This window comes from Prionailurus bengalensis, chromosome D1 (assembly GCF_016509475.1).
Source record: "Prionailurus bengalensis isolate Pbe53 chromosome D1, Fcat_Pben_1.1_paternal_pri, whole genome shotgun sequence".
In the NCBI taxonomy this organism is placed as follows: Eukaryota; Metazoa; Chordata; class Mammalia; order Carnivora; family Felidae; genus Prionailurus; species Prionailurus bengalensis.
The window spans coordinates 25,257,191-25,267,198 of record NC_057346.1 but is presented as its reverse complement, the minus strand read 5'-3'; the positions used below and the strand labels follow the sequence as shown (position 1 = coordinate 25,267,198).

Here is a 10,008-nt window from a genome sequence, read left to right as displayed (position 1 = left end):
TCCCTCGCTCTCTCTCTCCCTCTCTCTCTGCCCCTCCCCCACTTGTACACACACACTCTTTCTCTCTCTCTCAAAATAAATAAGTGTAAAAAAGATATGCCAAGAATAAGTACTCTGCTTATGTTTCTAAATGTCCAGAAAATTAATATAAAGAAGTTTTACAATTGTGGCCCTAATGTATGTGATATTGTGCTTCTGAGAGAGTTCTGAAAAGTCTTTTTGAATACAACAATGTATGAATGTGATTGTTTCAACGGCACATATACTAAAATTGGAATGATACAGAGAAGAAGAGCATGGCTTCTGAACAAGGATGACACGAAAATTCGTGAAGGTGCCATATTTTTTTTTTGAATAGGTGATGGGGAATAAGGAGGGCACTTGGGTGTTAAAAAAAATGAGTGTTGTTGATGACACAATAGCCACAATAGCCTTCCATATTCAAGGAAGAAATGCTAGATGTCTGATTTCTAGATATAGGGTGGGGAGGGATACAAATGAAATGTAGGGCTGTGGCAACTTGATTGTTATAATCTTTCTAGCAGCAGAAATAACTCTTGCAACAGTTCTGGTCCTGCAGATGATAAGAAAGGTTAAGTGGGGGGTGGAGGTGGGGGAGGTTGCTGTGGCTTTCACTTTAGTTGATCAGAAAAGATGAAAAGTGAGACTAGATATATAAGATTTTAAGAATTAAGAATTAGATGTATTCTAGAACAGTTACGTTGGTAAATATGATATATTAGGAGTATAGTAGCTAAAAGAAAAAGGTGTCAAGATAAAGGACATTTAAGAAAAGGAAGAAAACTTCTACTGCAGTAGGAAAATCAGGAAAAGAGGAAACGAAGATGGCTGTTGAAAGGTTTATTTCTTTTGACCCTATTTCATCTTAGCATAGCCTAAAACGTGATATGTTAACATTCATTAATAGAAACTGATTGAAAAGGAAAGTTGCCAATAGAGCTGTAAAGCAGAAAGGAAAGAATGGATGAGTGTAAGTAATGCTATGTAAAAATGAATTTTTAGGGGCTCAGTCGGTTAAGCATCTGATTCTTGGTTTCGGCTCAGGTCGTGATCTCATGGTTCGTGAGTTCGCACCCCACATTGGGCTCTGTGCTGATGGCGCCTGCTTATGTCTCCCTCTCTCTCTCCCCCTCCCCTGCTTTCTCTCTATCTCTCTCTTGAAATAAATAAAAATAAACTTAAAAATGGATTTTTAGAGGTTCCTATGGGCACATCACCTCCAGCATTAGCTTTCAACAAAAACAACAGTAGCAAAAGTCCCTAGTGATTTAAACATGAGGTTATTGATACAAATGTGTGCTGGAAATAAAGGCACAATTAACATTCAAAGATTTATTATTAGGTTAAGAGCATTTTGAATCAACCGTATTTTATGTACATATAAGATAATGTCTTAGAGGAAATGTAATCTCTTATTTCCTGCATGAGGGGCATGCCCCTTGGAGACACTGGTTTTTGTGACATCTTCATGTCCTAACCATGTACAGAGGCATGGGAAAAAAATGAACAAAAATATAGATAAATAAGGCATAGTTTTAACCTCAACTAGGTAGAAAGAATGACACAGATTTCTTCCAAACCACACTTTCAGATTATGAAGATGAGTGGAAAAGGAGAGAATGTTAACTTTGGCAAATAAATATGTTTAGAGTCTCCCAACCTTCTTGGATTCTCTTACTTTCAAAGTAATGATTAAGAGGAACTTAGGAAACCTCAATATGTTGTAGAGAAGGCTTTCAGAATAGGACTCATGGGACTTAAGTTGTTGTAGTTGTTGTTGTTCTTTATTCTGGACAAGACAGCAGTGACGTTGGACAAAGTAATTGGCCCCTGGGTCTAAGCTTCTTCACTTCTCAAAAAAGAAGTTGTGCAAGATGACAGCTGAGATACTTTCTGATATACAATTTTTAAACCTGTGTAGTGATAATATGACCCATTTATTCAAATGGAAAGATGCAAGGCGTAGGACTGATGAGAGCAAAGGAACTGTCCAGGGTGCTTAGAAACACTGGGGTCCATTCATTCTCTGGAGTGATGACCAGAAGACACAATATGATTCCATCTGTTATCCATTCAAAATTTCTACTATGTTAAATACATAGTAAGCTATTCTGTCAGTGTCAAGTGGATACAGTTCAACATGAGATCAATTTCCTTTTGCTTAAGAGGGGAATTGTATATTTAGAATCATCTCTTTCTGTTTCCAGCTAGGCCAGTCATTTCATTCAGTTATTATTAAGAGGAAGATATCATAGTAATTTTCATCACATACCTGTGATATTAATTTTCCAGGAGGTATATCAGGGGATATGAGGATTCATACATTGTTAAGAGGTAGGAGGGGGCGAGACTTTGAAAAATATACCTTTGATCATGGCACAAAAATGAGGATAAAGGAAAGAGAAAGAGATGTAAGACTGATAATGGGAGCTAATTATAATTAAGCAAGCCTGAGTTTCTTGACCAGGACACACGGGAAGGGGTTGTAGTAAGTATTTGTGGGTTATATTAACTTATTACAGCATAACCTGGTACTCTGGCACTAGTTGCTCCAGCTTCTTTTTTTTTTTAATTTTTTAAAATGTTTATTTGTGTGAGAAACAGACAGACAGGCAGAGCGTGAGCGGGGGAGGGGCAGAGAGAGAGGGAGACACAGAATCCGAAGCAAGCTCCAGGTTCTGAGCTGTCAGCACAGAGCCTGACGCGGGGCTCGAACTCACGAACCGTGAGATCATGACCTGAGCCAGAGTCAGACGCTTAACTGACTGAGCCAGCCAGGTGCCCCGCCAAGTCCTCTTCTTGATAACCTACTTTGTGTAGAGAGTGCAGTGGGAATGTGAAACTGGCGAATCTTAGTGAGATGTAGACCTACTGAGTGGAAAGTGGGGAGCTGGGAACCCCTTGAAGCTAAAACACTTGTACCAAGTCAATATCTTGAAATTTTACTCTTGTGCCTATTGCTTCTTCCTGGACCTTCCTTAATTTCATGCCACTCTGACCTTTGCTTCCTTTCTTCTTCTATGCTGAATTTGAAGCCAGAGTTTCAGTCTCTTGGACTCTGGGGCACTGTATTGTTGTGAGGACAAATGTCATCTTTTTCAGTCAACCCTCCCACCAAACCTAGGCCTGAGATTTCTTTTCACTTTTGAACGTACAAGATGGCAACCAGAAATTCAGCCTGGTAATTATTGTAGCACAAAAAAGACTTTCACTTCTCTGCATTTTATCCCTGTAACAGACACACCATTTCTATGCAGCTTACACACAGGATTTCATAAGGCTCTGGGCTTAGAGGGGTATATGAGAAATAGAAATTGATACTGTGTTAAACTCAAAGTTGCTTCTTCTTTTCAATGACCAAGGCTTTATATGTTAGCCTGTATTCTCTCCCTAACCCTTTCTTTCCTGAGATGGGTGTTCTCCCAAGATACTCATCACATTCTCATGCACGTGAACTTTGGGTAGGCACGACCATACCCGATATACCAATTCCCCAGATACATGTTCAGACACACACAAATCCCAGTCGTTGGTAAAATTTAAGTTTCATTTCAAGGTGTCTCCCTCTTAAGTTAGAAGTGTTCCCTTCCAGGAAAGAGGAAAAAGTATGTAGGCAGCAGCTTCTCAGGTTGCTATATTTGCTGGCATGAATATCCAGGCTGAGGGCTATAGACTGGGATGTGAAGTTGTAGGTTTGGTGTGACCAGTAGAGAATTTAGGCAAATGTGATGCTCAAAATGACATGGCAGCATCATTGAGGTCACACTGTGGTGGCACAGAAGATCGTCAAGGCAGAGTCTGGTAAGAATTAGATAGTGTCAGTGTTCCTGCTTAACACAGAAGGAATTTAGCCTCATCAAAGGATTTGGAGAATGCCTGAGATAACCAAAGAGAAGCCCAGCCACACGAACTTATCCAGTGGAAAGAATTAATAGGAACTAACCCTAAAGACACCTGAGGGCCAGGACTCTTTTCTGGGTACACTAGGTATCAGGTTACAGGTTACAGGTTACTGGAGAGAGAATAACACAGAAACCGCAGAGATGACTGGCAGAAAAATCTGTGATTCCATTTACTTAGGCAGATAACAAATGAGAGAGAACATTTTGGAAGATGTTTTGCTTTTCTTTCTTTAGTCTATCTCAAGTTTGAGGCTTTCATACCATAGTCACAGGAGGCTGTGTGGCAGGTGATCAAAATTGTGAATTTGGATTTTTCTTGAAAAGACAGCCTCAGGATTATTCAACATCCTGCCTATGATTTTGGTTTTCCTTCTATTTTCATGTGTCCTGGGTAGTTTCTCCTTATCTGAATGATTTCTTATATATTTATCTGGTATTTCTAGGGATTTTGTAGCTGGGAGGTTTTTATAGTCTCTGCGCCATATTGGTGGAAGCAGACTTCCAAGGCATGATTGGACATTTAATAAGTACTCTCAGGTAAAGGAACAAGCTGCAACAGTGGATAATGAGTATATCTGATAGTAAAGCTTTCCACAAAACGGGCCAATAGAAATGTCAAAATAAGTGGCAGGGAAAAAAGTGGCAGGATGGGTGACAGAAAGTAAGGAGGAATCTGTAGGGTAGTTGGGGGAGGCATCGCTGTGAAGGGTTCAAAGAGAATGAGCGGGAAAGGAGTTCTGAGATGGGGAATGGTATTTAGATACATCACTTGTAGGAAGCTAGTTTCTATAGGTGTTGAGAGAAGAACCCAGCTTACAGGTTTTGGGCAATGTGTGGGAGGAGAACAAGAAATGTGACTGAGAAAGGAAGGTGAGAGATAAAATGGTAGTTTAGGTGGGAAATTTGAAGAGAGTTTTTTTTTTTTTAAGTTAAGGGAGGTCATCATCAATTTGAAGTTTCATTCACACCTCCACTGTTTTCTAGAGCTTCAAAATAAACCAGGCGTTGCTTATTAACCGTCTCCTCTGATTAATATTGGACTTTAAAGTATACTTCACAATTTGGGGCATTACCTGTTAAAAATGATACATTAGTTCATAGGTAAGAAAATAGGGATCAAGGTCTAAAACCTTTAAAGCCTTATACCACTTAAAATAGTATTCTTGTCTTCAATTCTCCTTTGCATACCTTACAGATGATTATAATAACATCAGAGACTCTGGTCAATGGAGCTACATAAATGTGAACAATTACACTTTCATGTTAAAATGCATCCAACACTGAAAATGGCAAAGCCCTAATGAAGTATCTAAGAGCAAGAGGGTTTGGAGAGGACCTTATGGTCTTTCTCTAGAATCTTTCAAAGATCATGGACTATGTACTCAAGGAGATGTCATAACTTTCATACCTTGATTTTGCCCAGGAATATTTAGTTCTACTCACTGAACTCATGAAACCCAGCTGTGTTTCTCAAAGAACCAGCTGAAGGAAGTGGGCAGAAGTGGTGACGGAGACGCAGAAATAAAAGACAAGAAATGGTGAGAAAGCCAGCGTGGAACAGGAGAGGGGATCACAACTTCACACTGTTCGTAGTATTTGTTTCCCTGTGCATTCTCAGGGTGACTTATTAAGTAAGGCCCTTTGTGATCTCACCACCAACTTCTTCACTAAAAATACGATTAGGCTGGTTTGAACTTGCTGTAAATCTCATTCAAATCGGATGCCTGTACTGTCCTTTGACGGTGTGAGGTTCTGGACTCCCTGGCAATGCCCATTCCCATGAAGCTCTTTTGGCTACAGGGCTGGCGTGCCCATTGACACCCACTCTCATCATCAGCCTGGCAGAGCCCAGTGAGTCACGGCGACAAACAAGGCAAGGACCACAAGCATTCCCCAGCATTCCACGTGGTCGCCAAATGTTGTGAGGCATAAAGCTGCTGGTGGTAGTCTACTGTTGGCCGGGATGAGATTATGGAACAGGATAAACATGGACGCTGCTTTCTGATAAGTGGAGGGCAGCCAATTGAGGCCAGGCCTTCAGCCTGCCTCACAGAAATCACTCACCCTGAGGGCTCATGGAAACACACGCACTCACACGTACTTAGGAAAACTTTTCTTCAACCCCAAATAGAGCCAGGGGAGAATACAGAAGGCAGAAATTCTCAAACTCTATTATACACGTCTAAATAAATGGATTTTAAAAATAACCTATGATTAAAAGTTGGATAACAGTAAGCCGAATTGACCATTTCTGCTGCTGATGTTGACTGAAGAAAATATTTGAATATATTTCCATATGAAAAAATAGAGGCAGAGAATGTATGGCTCGTTTCAAGATAATCCAAAGTGGTACTGTTTTATTGGGGCCACGGATATTTTTGAGAAGCTGATGAAAACTACAGACAGTTTCTCTAGAAAAAAAATGCATGCGCACGCACACACACACACACACACACACACACACACCTTTGCACTTTCTCTGTAGCTCATTTGTGGACCCATATATAGGTTCAGGTTAGAAATCCTGGCATAGTGTGTCATAGAAAATATCATATGGGTTAGTAAAATCTGAAAATTTAGTGAAAGCTCTCTATGTACCTGGAATTTTATTAGGTACCTGATGGATATTATTTCTAATTTCCTAACAATCCTGCAAAGTAGGTAGCATTCTCTCTCTCTAATATTAATTTTTTTAAGCTTTTAAATTTATTTTAAAAGAGAGAGAGAGAGCTGGGAAAGGGCAGAGGAAGAGAGAGAGGAGAATCCCAAGCAGGCTCCTCGCTGCCAGGACAGAACCCAATGCAGGGCTTGAACTCACGAGTCATGAGATCACAACCTGGGCCAAAACCAAGAGTTGGATGCTTAACCAACCGAGCCACGCTGGCACCCCACCTCTCTTTAATAGATGAGAAAATTGATGGTAAGAAAGATAAACTAACTTCACAGGGAAATACTATTTCCTAGTGGTTAGGAGGCTAGACTCTGGGGTCACATTACTTGGGTTCAAATCCTGTTTTTTCCCACTTAGAAGTTAGAAAATTCTGGGCAAGTTGCTTATCCTTTTTGTGTCCGTTTCATCAGCCACTGCTGGGGATAATGATGGAATGTACTTTATAAACTCTTATGAAAATTAAACGATACAAGACAAGCCAAGTGCTTAGGACATTGACTGGCACATGGCGAGCACTAAATAAATATTTGTTGTAATGGCTCTTATGATTAAAGATCACAAAGCTGGTAAGTAGAGGAACCAAAAGTCAAACCAAGTTTTGTCTGGCTGGAGCCACCATACTTTCTGCTATACCGTGCAAGTTTCCAAACCTTGTCTTATCTTTGCTCTTTGGTAAATCATGTAATGTTTCCAAATTTTAGTTTTGTGGCCATAAGATATAGACAATGGCAGTAATAATAAAACATTTCCTTAATTTGTTGGGAGGATCCTATAAAAAACCCCCAATAAATACAGTTTGGTAAACTGTCACTTGCTGTGCCAATATCCATTATTATTATTAGTGATGAATGAATCAATCTGACTCAAAGCAAGGCTTTATATTTTAACTCCCACATTTATCATCGTGGAATTAAAATTTTATCACATGCACTCACATCCAAATCTATCTGGATGATGCAAGTCATTGGAGGACGGTCACACAACTGAAACAAGAATTCCACAATCTTGACTTGATACAAGGTAGTGTTTAACCACCCCACTGGATTTTCAATAGCATTTTCCTAAGGTAGAGAAAAAAAAGCATTTTTAGTAAAACAAATGTTTGAGAATCACATTTATGTTTATCTAAAAACTGAGAGAATGGAGTAGTAGCCAACAAGTTCGTTATGTTGGCACAGAAATGTATTTTTTAAACATCAAGTTCATTGTCCTCGGCTGGAATGCATGATTTTGGTTACTTTTCAAAAGGTCAGTTTATTTCTGGGAGTAATATTTCTGCAATGCTAAGAATCAGAAGTCAAAAGGGGAAAGAGGACATGGCCTGTGGAATAGATCATATCCCATCCTGGGATCCCTTAGGGAAGCTTAGATACGAGAGCTTAGCTCTTCTAAAGTGGAGACTTCCACTCTGGAATGGAATTACGATGTTGCAAGAGATCCACGTAATCAAATTTCATTCCATTTTGTTCACAGGGTCTAATTCCCTAGACATCAATTCAGATCTCCTCTCTGCCAATTCACGTCCATCAACTCCTTTAAGAAGAAACTCACAGTTTACATCAGTTTACATCAATTGACCGGGCATAGATTGAGTGGTTCATATGAACTAGATGTGTGCATGACCCCAAGGCAAAAGGCGTGGTTTCTGTTCAGAAGCTGTTCAGCCTAATGGAGAAGATGGTTCTGCCAAAGACCCATGTCAGGACCCGCAGTGTGGTTGGTGCCCAATAAATGTCTGTTGAAAGAATGAATTCATGCTAATAAAACTGTAAAGTGTTATCGAAAACCTGTTGCTGGGAAATTCGCTCTTTTTGTGGGAGGTGGCAGTCAGGGAAGCATTCCCAAGGGAAGTGACATTTGCACAATCTGGGTGGCAGTGCTGGAATTAGCTGGATGGGAAGCGAGTGGGAGTTATTTGAGAAGCTCACAGAGGTGTGCAAGCGCAGGGTGGGCTCAAACAGAGCTGCTTTATTGAGGTTTTCATGTGTCAGTGAGGAAGGGAATGACGACCAGCAAGATACACAGGGGGCAAACTGTCACTGCTTTAATATTCTAAATAAGAGGAAGTCTCAGTTTATTCTGTACTAAGGGGTCCCAGAGAGTTTCATATACTCATCTCTTTCTTTCTATCTTCCCAGAACTTTGCACTCACCAGAAATTACTGACCTAATGTCCACATGAGCAGAATTTTGTACTGAGTCTAAGAGTCAGACATTAAAGCCAACCCCCAACCCGCCCCAAGGCTTGAGCTCACACCCCCTACTTCACCACCTATAGCTCTTTCACTGCTGTGCTGCCTTCTTCCATCGGTGCCTGAGCTCTGGGAAGCCGAGTGGCCAAAGGGAAGGCTGGTGGTGTTACAGAGCTGGGGCTGGGCCAGGGGCAGGGTATAGTATCCTGCCAAAACTCACCTCAACTGTGGAGGGGTGGCTGCTTGCACTGACTTCCTAAAGAAATGCCAGTTTGGGTACCCTGCAGCCAGGATACTTGAACCCGGAATGGATGAAAAAAGGAAACTGAGACACAGAGCTACCCTATCAGGACAACAGGAGGTTTGCTTAAGATGTAGGGTGAGAATTTCCTGAGCTGGTTTCAGATACTGATGATGCTTTTGAAGAATTGCCTGTGACCTCCTATGGGGATGTGCCAAGATCAGGGAAGGGGTTCATTGTATGCTGGATGGTTAGAACCTTTTTTTCAAAAATGTTTATTTATTTGTCTTCAAGAGAAAGGGGGGGAGGGGCAGAGAGAGAAGGAGACAGAGGGTCCGAGATGAGCTCTCTGCTGACAGCAGGTCAAACTCCAGAACTGCGAGATTACGAACTGAGACGAAATCAGATGCTTAACGGACTGAGCCACCTCTGTGCCCCTGGATGGTTAGAATGTCTTATATGGGTGGCCATGTCATGGCACCCTGTGCTTATGTATAAAGTTTATAATTACTTTTTAATGTCTGTATTTCCAACTATGGTGTAAATTCCACAACAGTGGGACTAGTGGGTCCTGCTCCTTTGATGCAGTAATCTCAGCGCTTAGCTTAGTAGGTGCTCAGCAAATACTACTGATGGAATCTTTGGATGTGTGTGTGTGTGTGTGTGCGTGCATGTGTGTGTACTTTCTGGCCCTGTAGGGCATGTAATTAGGAGTTGCGTTGAGACAGAAAGGGTGGGCAAAATCTCGACTAAAACTGGAATCCACTGGAGTACTTTCCCCGAAAGAAGGAATACAAAGACTCTTCTCGCCTGAAGGGAACTGCTCCTTTTGAAGTTGTACCTGAGGGAACCAAAAAGAACTTTCTGCACTGTTCTGCCAGAGAACACGATCCTCCCCTGAGTTTCCTTTCTCCCACAGGCCAAGACTGAGCTTTTGGTGTAGCAGACACTCAGGAAATGCCTGTTGAATTGAATTTTTAAT

The 10,008-nt window shown here is 41.0% G+C and overlaps 1 non-coding gene across 1 annotated transcript; it reads left to right on the top strand.

The window, feature by feature from the left end:
• Window positions 1-241: 241 nt before the first annotated feature.
• Window positions 242-348, top strand: LOC122484522. The gene has a single exon (XR_006297593.1). It is a non-coding gene; the product is annotated as a U6 spliceosomal RNA (small nuclear RNA).
• Window positions 349-10,008: the final 9,660 nt, after the last annotated feature.